This window comes from Ischnura elegans, chromosome 9, assembly GCF_921293095.1.
Source record: "Ischnura elegans chromosome 9, ioIscEleg1.1, whole genome shotgun sequence".
Lineage (NCBI taxonomy): Eukaryota > Metazoa > Arthropoda > Insecta > Odonata > Coenagrionidae > Ischnura > Ischnura elegans.
Window position 1 is genome coordinate 46,651,218 of NC_060254.1, and position 14,546 is coordinate 46,665,763.

The 14,546-nt window shown below is 39.5% G+C and overlaps 1 protein-coding gene across 6 annotated transcripts in view; it reads left to right on the plus strand.

Annotated features, from left to right (window-relative positions):
• The window catches only part of LOC124166043 (formin-binding protein 1-like), a 300,513-nt gene that overhangs the window by 193,668 nt on the left and 92,299 nt on the right, over positions 1-14,546 (plus strand). The gene's annotated exons all lie outside the window — the stretch shown is intronic.

Below are 14,546 nucleotides of genomic sequence, written 5' to 3' on the forward strand. Positions count from 1 at the left end.
GAGTGATGTGCGTTTCAAGCAGCGTGCCATCATTGAATTTATTATTATGAACAAAGAATTAATGTAGAAGAAAAATACATGATGCATTAATTTCGGGGCAACTCTCGTAATCACGCTTTAGCACGCCTTTTTTGAGTTTCAGAGATTTATGCCTAGCTTCTCCCCTCCGAACTTAGGAAATAATTGGATACAACGCGAGAGCTGACGTGTATTGGGGTAGGCTCGTGGTCTGTTGGGAGGACAGTGACACAAAGAGTGTGAAATCGTCGCTGCATCATGTGGTTCGGCGCGGCATCTCCGCCGCGGCGGAAAGGGAAAAAGACCCTTTGACAAAAAAAAAGTGACGGCGAGCACGCGAGCGGAAATGGAATCGCGATATAAAATGAGGGAGTGGGGGGAATGCGAATGTGGGAGGGAGAAACACTGGAGTGCAGTGGAATGAAACGAGTTGCGAGGCGAAGGGAGTGGACGCCATGTGCTGTGAAGTGCATTTTTTTTTTAAGAACTTACGAAATATGCTCCTCAAATTTCGCGTTTTGGATTGCAGGTTTCGATACTGGTAAGCGTACTCTCATAGATTCAGTTAATTATCTTATATGTATTTCTGTGTTACAACAGTATTGTGTACCCCACCAACCATTCTCATAGGTTAAATGGAAGATAGGACTTCCTAGTCCCAATCTCGCCCAATGAAGACGAATTATTATCATTATATTGTTATTATTATTAATATTGTTATCTACACTTATCTAAAAAATTGCACTTTTCCCCCTTGTCTTCTATAGTCCTCAATTTGCCTGTATCTTAAATATAGATAGTGAAAGTTTGGGAAAATACTTAATCAAATTTTTGGAATTTGACGTAAAGGCCAAAGCTGACAAGAGACCACTCTGTACGCCCTGACAATTTCATGAGGAGAGAATTATGACAATCAAATAAATCGACCGAGTGAACAATGAGTAAGTTCAAGAATTAAATCAAATTCAAATAGGAGACAAGGGAAGCTGCCAAACCTTATAATTGCCTGAGTACTTCGGCATAAAGTTTTGGCATAGGCATTTGGTACTGTATGTTTGATCAACCTCATCCTACAGGGGCGGATCCAGGATTTCTGTCTGGGGGGGGGGGGGGACACAAGCAAGGCCGTATTCAGGATTTTTTTCTGGGGGGGGGGCAAGGATACCTCGTAGTACAAAACGAACGCAATGATAATGGGACCGTATTAAAAATCTTGTGCATTTTTTAACGGTCTGGGGGGCGGGTCTGAACGTGCCCTGTGCCCACCCCCCCTAGATCCGCCATCCAATCCAATATGAAGTTGGTATTTTCCGGCAATACTTTGTGGAATTTGCTGAACATTTTGGATGAATGACGTTAACTTTGTTTTTTCACAGAATTTTTTATTAAAGCGCGACCATCGACGGTTAGCGTCATCTTCTGGTCATTTCATTTTCATCATTCTTGTGTAACACATTTCAAACGCCTCCACACTTCATTTACCCGCAGCAATTTTCCAGTATTGAAAACCACAATCGAAATATCGAAATTAGGAGAGCATAATTCGTAAGTTAAAAGAAATATGCTCTTCGCACCACATGGCATTAACCGTAGAAACCATGGTCGCGGTTGATTAAAAATTTGAGGGGAAAAACAAAGTTTAAGTTATTAATAAAAAAAACTTCCCAAATAATTCTTATTAATTAATAATAAAAAAGTCTTATTTATTTCATGCAGTGGAACATTTCTTTTATTCATGATAGATGTATTCTTATCAGGAAATTTTCACTCTTTCTTCCATTAAATTTATGCTGTATTTGCAGTGAAAATACGTAATTCATGGGCAGTGCGTAGCCAGGAATTTCGTTCGGGGGGTCCAAAACCACGGGGGGAAATTTTTGAAAAATAGGTTACTAATTAGAGGCAAGTTAATGATTTTTCAATATTTCGTTTTCTTTTATGATGGAAAATAATTGTGTTTTTTATATTTTGGGGGGGGGGGGGTCCGGTTCCCCCGAGCCCTCCCCTGGTTACGCCATCGTTCATGAGGTTAGCTATGTAAAAATGGCGATACGGTTGCCTCAAACAGTTGGAGAAGGTGTTGATTCAAGCAGAGTATTCGGTCCCTTGAGTGAAACATCCTGAAAATCTCAAAATGAAGCCTTCTCAATGAGACATCCCCCAATTGACTCTCTCCCTCAAATGAACCCTCCTAAATGAACCCCTTCAATTGAAACAACCCTCAAAAATGTTCTGTCCGCGGCATAGAGGGGACAGATCTTAGGGGAAGGGAAAAAAGAGGGAAGATCTCGAAGGAAGCAAAATAAATCGAGGCTTGGGACCGTGAGAGGGGAGGAGAAATGAGGGGAAGGAAGGCATCAAATGTGTGAGATGAAGGGAGTAGTTGGGAGTAGGAGAGTGAATGGCCCGTGATTTAAGAAAGCGTGCCGCGCTATGGAAACAGGGGAGCTGAAAAGTGTGCCAAGAACAGTTTGGCAGTCTCGGCAGAAAAGAGGTCATGCGTAAGAATCTGCACCCCACAAGAAATGCTTCTTCATCAACGCTCAGTCCCGAATAGGATAGTAGTAATTTTTATTATTGTTAACTTTATCCATTTATTGGGTTTATCATGTCACGGACCCCCTGAGCCACATGTAATGTCAGAAGGTTCCACACATATACATACCAAGTATATTGCATAATTATGTGTAAAACACTCAACGACATACAATATTGATAAAACTAGCTAACATTAAATATAGGGAATACATTTAGGCATTGGACCACTTTTTGAAGACACAAGCATTCATAAAAAATATATTGAATATAACTGGCTAAATTTTTTTTTATTTTCTCAACTACCATGCATTACTCTTTCTTTAATTTTAATATATCCTCAATTACATCATTAGTAATAATTTTAAGCATAATTCTTTTGATGCTGTTTTCTCGGGATTTTCACCAATTTATATCATGATATGCGCGTATCGTCATCGTTTCAATAGGATAAAATGGGGTAGCGCAAAATTAATCTGCCGTTCCAATAACTTCTGGGACTGAGAATGTTAAGGAGGCCATTGAGATCCGGTTAAATAATTATAATTGCAATCGAAAATAGGGTTATAAACTTAGCAATGGGTGGAATCTAACTTTAAAGAGAAGTAAAAATTGATAAAACTCTTCTTTTCTATTGAAATTCCCAAGACCTTTTCGGCCAATCAAGAGTAATAGGAGAAACCTGTTTGTTGTGACTGCTATTGGATACATCTCAACGATTTTAACCAACCCAAAGTAATTCAATCTCCCTGCTGACGATGAGCGAGTCTTTCTTGGAGGCTTTGGTGGCATACAATAATTTGAACCGTTGGGAATCCTTAGGAAACACCGTCAAAATAATTCGCATCAAAAGAATCAAGTCATATTTTATAAATGTTTTGCTCTTTCCTCTATTTGTAGCTCATCATTTTATGCTTTTTTCTCCGTGGCAAAAAAAACTTCCATGAACGTAATAACGGGTTGTATCGTAACAAGCCAAGCTACCCCTAGTTGAAGTGTAGTGAACGAGGCTTAAGGTGGCGCTAAGCCCGCGCTCGACCGGATGTATTTTGTATTATGTGGAAAATATTTGGTATATCTTTGCCTAAATTGAGAATACTAGAATCCAAAGGGGATATGTGCAATTTTTTATTTTTGGAGATAATTATAGATGGTGGGGTACACAATACCTTTGTGGCAAAGGGATGCAAGTGAATCACTGACATGCATACACATGTATCTCTTTGTTACAACAATATTGTGTACCCCATTAACCATTATCAGAGGTTAGATGGAAGATGGGACTTCCTAGTTCCAATCTCGCCCATTAAGACGAATTATTATTATTTTTATGATCTACACTTATCTAAAACATTACACTTTTCCCCTTGGCTTCTATAGTACTCAATTTGCCTGTACCTTAAATATAGATGGTGACATTTTGGGAAATTACTTAATCGAAATTTTAGAATTTGACGTAAAGGTCAAAGCTGACAAGAGACCACTCTGTACGCCCTGGCAATTTCATGAGGAGAACTTACGTTTGTAAACAAGTGATACTCCACGAAAGGCGACCAGTCGAGTTGGTATGATGTGTCATCTTAATACTGATTAGCGTATCTCACGAATCATCTCGCTTCACTGCTTTCCCAATATTCCCGTGCATCGTTTGTATTCGCCAATTTTCGCCGCGATCGGTGAATTTACCTTATCGGTGTGAACGCTGTACCTTGCGGGGCTTCCCCATCCAGGCGTAGAACAAACGTGACGATATCTGGAACGCCCAAGATAATCGGTGACTCTGAATTTTCCAACGAATTAGTTCGTGGAGAACGCTTAGTTTTTGCTTGCACTACATGTGCGATGGGTCAGTGGCATAACTAGGAATATGCTACGGGGGGGATGGAGGGGCCTTGGAGGGGCAAACCTCTTCCAGGAAACGGGGGGTCCGGGAAATTATAAAAACTCATCTAAATGACTCAAATCACTTATTGCCATGGTATAAATAATTGATTTTTCACTTTAAGCAGATGCAATTATTATATGTCAAAACTAGACAGTAGTTTTAATTTTTTTATTTCTCTGAGCCTTTGGGGGGTATATATCCCCTTATACAAAAATAACACAAATACATTACAAAAATAAAAAAAATGATAAAAGTAATTTTGTTAAAAACTTAATATGCAACTGCCATTGGAGCGATTTTAAAATTAATATTTTAAAATTATGCAACGAACGCCGTGAATTTGACTCTAGAGAACAGTTGGAAATTTAAAAAAATATTGAAAGTCAGGACAGCACTCTGATAAACGAATATCTTTGCCCATTCTTTTCCCCTATTCTGGCGTCCGTTTTAAAATTCATCTTTTCCTCCTTTAGGTAACAAGGTAACGATAAAAAGATGAATACATCTTAATTTACGCCTGAAGTTTATGCTAACTCACCGAAACCTGGGTCGCGTAGTGAAAAAGTAGAGTTATAACTAATAGTGAAGTATCCAAGAAAACTTAGTTAAGTCTTAGGCCAACAAATTGTCTTTTAGTCACTTGAAAATTGTATGAATATGTTGTGAAAGTATTCCGTAAGTGATTAGTTGAATTTGTTGTCGATCTTGTAATATTGAGCTATTTTAGTACCGGATTTAAGCGCGTCTTTGTCCATCGCTCAACTAGTCTTATTTATGTCGAAACGCTGCAGCATAATTGCACCAATGTCGTCGTTTCCCATCCAGATGTGATCGTGACCCTCCTATTGCTTTGTGCCATTGCCTGTAGAGGTTCGGATTCTCATCTAATGGTGTCCTTTATTGCGAAATGCATGTCCGTTTTTTACTGCGACGGTTTCGTCATACCTTTAACTGAGCTCTGCATATTCATTTTATATGCATAAAAAATCATCTGTGTATCTGTACGTTGCAATCGTCCCTAGGATCACCTTCGTTTGTATAGCAACAGGACTCAAGACCTTGAAATGGCATATCCTTTGCATGATAACTTGTGTTAGTGGATCTGAAAGAGGATAAAATCGAAAGAAAAACAGCCTTACCATTAATTTTTGTTGAGGTTTACTTCAGCGCATAGTGGTTAGAACATAATACATCTGCCTTGAGATTGGTGCCTGTATTGTTTTGTCAATCTCTTTTGTGTAAATCTTTTGGTTTGATGAACAGTTATTTTTCCACGCTGACTCTCCCACGCTCTGATTGTAGTCTTTCGATTGTAGTAGAAGTATTTCGTAGATATAATTGTTTTTATATCATACAGGTTTTGGCTTCCCTTCATAAAAAATGTAACATTAAATTTAGAATTCATATTTTATCTCTCTGAAATTTAAATTTCAAATGCTGGAAGACTACAGAATATATTTGTAATGTATCTCTGAAGTGCTCTTTACGTCATGTATTTTCTCAGTAGCAACATGATGGCTTTTCATCATGGGAGTAGCTTCTAACGAAGTGAATATTTTTTTGGGCGTATGCAATATTACTACCTGGAGTTCGGGTGTTCACGCAATGTAAGTATTTCCTTAATTGTATTCTATTGTTGGTGATTGATCCCAAACCAGTTGCTATTCTAATTATTATAATTAAAATATTCTAACGGTTATGGTAAGGTTACACGGAGCATTTTGCAAATTACTCCTGACCTACCTTCGACCTCCGTTTTCGATTTACAATAAGATCCAGTGGCGCCGACTCCATGGGGCCTGAGGGGGCCCGAGCCCCCTCAATGATTCGTTTGGGGGGGCGGAGCCCCCTCAATAATTCAAGAAAATAAGTACGGTATATTATGCTTTGTGAAATCACAAAAATATATTGGTGATTTTTATTTCCCATGCTTGACGATAGTTACCTTTTAAAATAAATTCAACAATGAGTGTTGAAACAAATAATTATAAGGTTAAGCAGGTTAACTGAATCAAGTGGTGTGAATCATGGTAGTGTTTCGGTGCTGCGACACACTTTCAATTTAACCTCTTCCTGGGGCAAGACCTCCGATATGGGCCCCCCCAATATTTTTTATAAGTCGGCGTCCCTGATAATTTTATTTTATTTTATTTTATTTATTTATCACATCCCCCGTAAACAGCACATAACGGCCTTTTACAACGAGGGTTTCCAGTATTAACAAACACTAACATCCATGCCCTGGATAGGGATCACCTACCCAGGCGGGATTCGAACCCACGACCTACGGTTTGGCAGGCGAGGACTTTACCCCACCGCCACCGAGGCCGGCCTACTCCCTGTCATTTTTTCTGCGAATCGTATCCTCTTCCTACCCCTTCCTCGCTTACCTAACATTCTTCTCTCTAACACTTTATAACGTACCCCCCTCAGTACTCGTTTAATCCAAACCTCCTGTATTCTCTCTAGAAGCTACCTCTCATCTTCCACCTTGTCCAGCACGTCTTCGTTCCTCTTCCCCTACGCCCAATTCACCTTCTCCAATTTTCTCCACGTCCAAATCTCGACCTCCTCTAGTATAGTTTTATCGTCCTCCTTCCTAAGTTCCATGTTACCGCACCATAAAGCCCTACACTCCAGGTCACATTCTTCACTGGCCTTTTCTTTTAACTTTTACACCACAAATAGTAAGAAATAAATCACTTGATAATAATTAAAGTATTAAAAAATACACGACTTTGTCTGGTGTAGTCCTCATATTTCTTCCGAAGAAAATGATGCCTCGGTAGCTTAACTAGCTAAAGCACTAGACCGGAAATCGGGAGGTCCGGGTTCGGATTCCGTTCAAGGCTAATGCTTTTTTCTCTGTGGATAAATTTCGCTCACTTAGTAATGTTGCACAAAAATCTGTAGATATGTCCTTTCCCTTGCGCTACCTTGCTACCTTGTCGCGGTGGAAAGACTTGAGCGTTCTTACGACCCCCAGAGCTACACTGGCAGGGGAGGAACGATGAAGTGCTGGACACGTTGGGTGAGGAAAGGCAGCTTTTAGTTGAGATACGGAGGAGATAGAAGGTTTGGATGGAGCCAGTACTTAGCTGGGAGGGGGTGTTGAAAACAGTGTTAGAGGGTAGATTTTTTGGTACACGAGGTATATGAAGGTAAATAATAGGGTTTTTTCGATAGAATGAAAGGGAGTAGGCCTTATTGTGAATTTAAGAGGGATGTACTTGAAGGAAAGGGAGGTTCACAGAATGTTCCTTAAGTACTCCATAGAAACCTACCTTAATCGGTAGAATACTATAATAATAATATAGATATTTGGTTCCACCAAATGAAGCCTGAACACTTAGTGTATATTTTACGTTACAATTAATTAAGTTACAAACATGCCCTTATCTAGGTTTTCCTACGGTGTGGCAGAGTGATATTACTTCCATAATCCCTGCGTGAGGCCATGAATCACCGCATTGCCTTATCCTCGCCACATGCGAGGCTTCCCGGAGCGCAATTCCCTCTGCTTAATGGATTTAGTGGTGCTGTTGCGCGGTGCAGTGCCGTAGCGGGAGTCCTCTCTCTCTGAGTGCAGCAGTTTCCGCGGTGAATGGACGCACGTGCCAAGGAGCCAGCCCACTACTTTACCACTCTCTTCTCCCTTCCAATAGAAGAGAGTACGTTGCCTCGTCCTTAGGGATGGGAAGGTTGACCAACCTCACGTTGTCTCCACTCTCCGGCTCTTAGCGCCTATGATTTTTGGGATCGAAAGAATTTATAATGGAAATCGGGTTGGTGTGGTGGCTTGAGTGTTGGCTTCCCACCCCGTGGGCACGGGTTCAAATCCCGGCGGTGGCAGAGAAAACTCAAGAGACTGCCCGATTCCTTCTTGAATGCTGTGTTGAGGACATTTCAAGCACAACACTCCGTCCGTCGGATAGGACGTCAAGCTATGATCCCCTTGACGCCTTCCGTCAAGAGCATGCTAATGCGAACGCCGGGTTTCTCTCCAACCTTCCTTCCTTACCCATCCCTCATGGCGCAAAAGGCCTCAGCTGAATGATGTGTGGAGGACATTTCAAGTGCAACACTTAGTCTTTCGGATTGGACAATAAGCCTTGGCACATATCGCTATGGGCAGGCTAGCGCCGACGTCGGGTTTCTCTCCGCCCTTCCTTCCTTACCTTTCCCTAAAGGCGCAAATGATCTTAGCTGTCGGTCCCCTCTTCCAAATACCATTCCTAGAGTTTATAAAAACTCGATCGCAGCCGTATAAATCCTGTCACTGTGTCCTATGCTATGGTTAAAGCCTGGTTAGACGGTACATTACACAATTAATTTATAAATCCATGAACGATTTTGATGGACTGAGACTTTAAATGTACGAATGCATGAGCCGAAATGAAACAGGTTCTATTTTCTATTCATGCACTCGTACAATTTGGGTGGTTACATGGTTCAATTTGGCGTTCAATCTCGCGTTAATGAATTTAGACCCTTACTTATATATGCTTGTCTCGTGCTACCAGGGCTTAACGTCTTTTATATTTTGGATCGAGAGAGTTTTCAAGTGATACGATCGCAGCCACGTACAACCGTTTCCTGACCACCTGTGATGAGGTTAACACACTTTGTGATACTTTGACACGAGATAATTATGACGAATGACCTATATATGTCAATAATGGCCATTGATAACTTTGACCAACGATAATGGAAGTCTTTCGATATCGACTTCTATTTACTATCGCCAATCGCTGATAATAGCTGCTTTGGATCCACGACTATCAATTAGCTGCTTTGGGTCATCGACCACTTGCAACCGTTCTCGCCCGAATCGTTTTCCTTAAGCAGTCAGTATATCATATTATTAAAAAATAGTTCATGCTATTAGATAAATGTTTTATGCTATAATACTCACAAGCAGTGTATTTTAATTACCCTTTCTTATATTTTGGTCTCCAGTTTTGTAGATATTGTCTTTAAATAACCTACTTCATTCATTTCACTGATGTATATTAATAGTATTAAATTGTACATTAAAACGTGAAATAGTTGTCAATATTTCACTTCTAACTGTTTAGATTTACGTTTTCACTGGTGAGTGTTATATTGTACTATGTCCATTTGGTTCGTTGCTCTCCACGGTTTAATTTTATCCTCCATAGGTCAATAAAATTCTCTCATATCGGAGAGAGTACGTTGCCTCGTCCGTTGTATGGGCTGGTTTGACCAACCTCCCCTCATTTCCCATTCCTATATCGTGGTCACCCACCCCTCTCTTCCCTCTTCCTTTGAGCCTCACCCATCCCACGTCCAATCCTTACTCTCCATCCCGTTGTTTTCTTTCCATTCTCTCCCCCATCGCGGCTGGATTGAACAACGGTCCGCCCTGGCCGGACGCTTCGGAGGTGGGCACGGGTGAGGGGGGCGTGGTCAAGGAAGTCCCCAATACGCGGCAAAGCCATCGGAACGGAGGAAAAATATGGCTCAAGCGCCTATTGTTCGTGAGGCATTCCATTATGCCATTGAGTTACGATGGGTTGAGCGGATTTCGGCTTCTGTGATTGCCATTTTGTAGTGAGTACCGGCGAGAATAAGTTTCAACGCCGTAAGAAAACGATCTTGGTTCATTATCTCTTTAAATAGTAGACGGATTGGCCGCGTTGGTAATTTTAGAATACTGATAATGTAAGGTGAGAAGAGAATCGTAGAGAATACCTCAAGAAAATGTTGGAACACCTTTATCGGCCGCATTTTAAGAGATGATGGTCAATTGAAGTATTCGCAGTAAAACAAGCGGTAAGGGAAAACGACAGAGGTCAGATGAAATTCTATTATTATGCTGTGAATAAAAAAGCTGTGTTATTATGCTGTGAATTTTTTCTTGCATTCATTACTTTGTACACCATGGCCTATCTGATAGTACAGGTGTACCATCCATTTGGCTACAGGTGTACCGTTAGGGACTTCGAATCCGCTTTTATTTATTTTTTTATAATTCATGTAAAAATGAGAAGTAATTAAATAAGCAATAAAACTCTAGGCCATGGAATAGCAATAGGTTTTGACTTCTTCGTACGGAAAAATTTTGCTTTGAAATTCTTCTCTGCTTAGTCGTTTTGTCGGGCGGTGGAATTAAGCATTCTTGTTAAGTCTCACGGATCTCTGAACGAAAGTAGGTATTACAATAGCAGATGCGTTGTCTTTGGCATGGTGATTCTTTTACTAGACCATGAGTGAAAAAGGCTGCCTCTGATAGGTTTATCTGTAGCGTTAGGAAATGCATTTTCATGGGTCGTCGGTTTTGTAACTTATTTATCTTGTCTCCATTTCCTATCTACTTTTTTACGCTTCACTCTTATCTTAGATAGTGTTTTTATCGTATTTTCAGTCTCTTATCTCAATAAATTCGAATGATTCAGTTCATTTCGTGGAAAATTACAAACTACGAAACATACCTACCTCCTAGGTAGGTATGTTTCGTAGTTCTGTAGGCTCTGTACCCTCTAGTGTAACATTTCAAACCCTGCCGCGTGAACGGCGGTGAAATATACAAGAATTGCCATGAGAAAAAAAAAAAAAACGTTATTGTACTTTTCCACACGATTTAATTAATACGACCGGTTTCGTCGCAGAGGCGACATCATCAGGTACAGAATCCGTTATAATAACAGTTATTTTGTTCTTGTTTATCTTGCTATAAAGCTTGTGATTTCAATCACTTTCTGACCAAATTACGGGCTACTTCACTAGAACACGGACCACGTGTGCTTCGAGACGCGACAGTCAAACGCTCCTGCTAATACCCCACTTAACTGTCGCCCCTCATGCTTCTCGGCGTAAGATTGAATGTGTTGCTTCGCATGGCGAATTCTCTTAAGAACGTGCTTATGTTCTCTTTGCTTGCTCTAATATCGCTTCATGATTTTCATATTTGCTTATAATGACTTAATTCGTCATTCTCTATCGTGTGTGCTAAACTGCTTACGAAATCAAGGGCCGCCAAGTTCTTCATCAATGTAAATGTCTAAAATCCAGTGTTCATAAACCTAATTTTTCTGAGTTAAATAATTTAACGTAGTGTTAATAGGATTTCTCTACTCTTGTCGGCGTATTTTTTCAGTGGAGAATGACTCGCTGGTTTCCGAGATAACTTTTAGTAATTTTATAGCAGCTGCATATAGGAGAAGGTGTATTATGAGTAATGGTTATCATAAAATCCGCGTAGAACATTTAGTAGTTAGTGTGCTGCAAGGTTATATTAGTATTATCTCATCCTAAATGAACGAAGTTGCCGGTATCGATAGCGATGCAGCTAGGAAGGTCTTCATCACACTGCTAGGAAGAGTGTAGTTTTATTTTGGCAATAAAAATATGCTTCTTTTACAAACTTCATCATGTTATTCCAACCAACAATGAACATTAGGTAGTCTTCAGTAGTTACTATGTGTTGTCCAGCTTATAGTTTTGACATCATGGAGTTGATTGTGAATAAGAAATATTCATAAATTCGCTATATTTTACTTCTAGATTATACTTATTTAATAATTGCAAACCGGGAATGTCTGTATTGGTCGCGAAGTACTAGCATGTTTGAGTTCTTGCCTAATTAAAACGTTAAATCCTTACAGAAATCTGATCTGTGGATAAGTCGGTATAGATTAAGACCATTTGTTAGACTTTCAGAAGCAAAGTTTTTCGTTTCAGGATGTCTTGACCCGATCCAGCGGCTGTGTCAGCTTTTTATCCATTTATAAACATCATCTTGAGGAAAAGGTGATTCCGCATGATAAAGTTAATTGCTATCCCTACCGTTGATGGATATAACATATGGACCAAGACATTTATTATAACTCTATAATTTCATCAGATCTATATCTATGCTATCTTTTAGTTATCTTTAGGTAATCTTTTCGTTTTATTGCAAGACATATATGCTGTAAATTTCTCCTTACTCTATTTCGCATCATAAGCGTAATATTATTCCTGTGACAGTGCATGGTGTTCATGTCTTCCTTGGTTTGAAAATGAATGCACTCTTTTAGGTAGCATTATCTTGAGGTCGTAATCAGTTTCCTTATCAGAAGGGATGAGTCGCACCTGTTGGTATATTGCCAGTCGCGTTGCTAGGCGTCGTTCATCATGTCACCGATTCGTGGCACTTTATTACTTGACTTAGTCATTGAATTTTCAAGGCTGGAGTTAGCCTTTATCTCGTATATTTTTGAAACCGATTTGAGACATATGTGAGCTGTAAAAATCTTTATTATGAATAAGTTTACTTTAAGATAAGTTTTATTTGGTGTCGGGAATAGGCATGTTATTTTTATTAATACCGATGAATATAGTTTTTCCTCATTTTTTATGGTAGATAGTGTCGAAAAGTCAAAAGAACGGATCCCACAATTCCTGCGTGTGCACTGCGAACGCATTAGATTAGGTGTGCTGCAAGATTAGAGAAGTTTTATCTTATCCTAAATGAACTTAGTTGTCACGATAGTATCTTTTGAAAAGTGATACCAATGAAAAGTCTCCGCTGGTAGGAACGGTAACTTTTGGGTAGTAAAAATTTGATTCAATTTTACACTTTTTTCGCACGGAATAAATTATGTTAGGCAAATATATAGTCTCTCACTAACAGAGAAATTGAGTATTATTAATCTAAGAGTGAAATTAGTTTAAATAAAAATCAACAGTATTCAATAGTCATCATCATTGATAAACTGCTCGCAGTTTCATACTCGACTTCTCCTTAAGCTAACCAATGCTTTCGTATGTATTTCTTCTCTTTATCGTCTTTCATCACTGGTTCTGTAACTATCGAATTCGGGGGCTCGTTTTTCACTTCCTCTCGTGGTCAAGTTCTTCATCAATTCTACCCATCAGACCATTATTCTTTGTCCCCGATTCGATACTGAATCATTAATAGCCCAACAATTTATAAAACTAGTCACTTGAAAAGACGTAAGCTCAGTATTATGCCTCAAATAAAGCGGTACGCTTACGATCCAATATTTCCCTCGACAGATCTACATAGTTTGCGATGATATATAAATGGAAAATTCTTGGTGTTTTCTATATAATTCTAAGTATGAGCATTACTTGAGAATTTTAATGTTACGAGCACGGGTTACGCGGAAGTTCGTAGAAATAGTGCCCATCCCTTGAACTTTTTTATTATTTACCTACTTATTGAGAAAGTATCTCCTAAAAATGCTATTGTAATTGTCTATTGTAGTTCTACCAATTTTATCACCCGGCAATTTTGCCGGTTCCTGCTTAAGGAAACTAATACCGCGTTATTATAACCGGTGATTGACTAGGGGAAAAATGTTTTCCCTTTTTAGGCTTGGTGGATGTGGCGAAGAAGAAGCCAGCCGCAATGACTACGAAACTGTCGTCTACACAGATGTTCACACGCAGTGTACATCTGTAAATCCCGTGAGCCTCTCCTGTGAAAAATATATCTTTTTTTATTTATCGGGTTTTATTATGCAGTTCAGGCTGCTCGATCGCGGTGAATATTATCAACTTTTATTGGTTATACTGTTCTTGATTTGATCTTGGAGCTAAGCTTTCACATCTCGAATATTCAAGGTGAATCATGATTAAGGGTGTGTTGCATAACTGCTTCGCTGTTCGTGAAGAATTCTCAAATATTTTTCGTGGGAAATGAATCGCGCATGGAAAACAGGACAAGGTACTACGCATACAATTCTTCGTAGTGCTTGACCCGCTACCGCTACACTGAGCGGTGAGAATTTTCCCATGATCACACTTAATGAGTTGATTGATTTTTAACCTTGACTTTGTAACCTTAAAATCGACAGCCTCGAAGCAATGATTGCTTCCTCAATTATAGCCACTGCCTCCATCGCTGTTTTCAACGGTTTACGTTTTCGTTGCACTTCACTGGAACTTGTAAGAATTGGAAAACTGAGTGACCCAGTATATATGCCTGTAATGCAAAAAATATCACCGTGCTTCTTCCCGCAAGAAGGATCGTAAATTATTCGACCACTACACTGCTATTATTCCGCCAATATTTTTATTTTAATGTATTTTAATATGTAAAATATTCCCTACTCGAATGTGAGTAAGGTTAACGGTA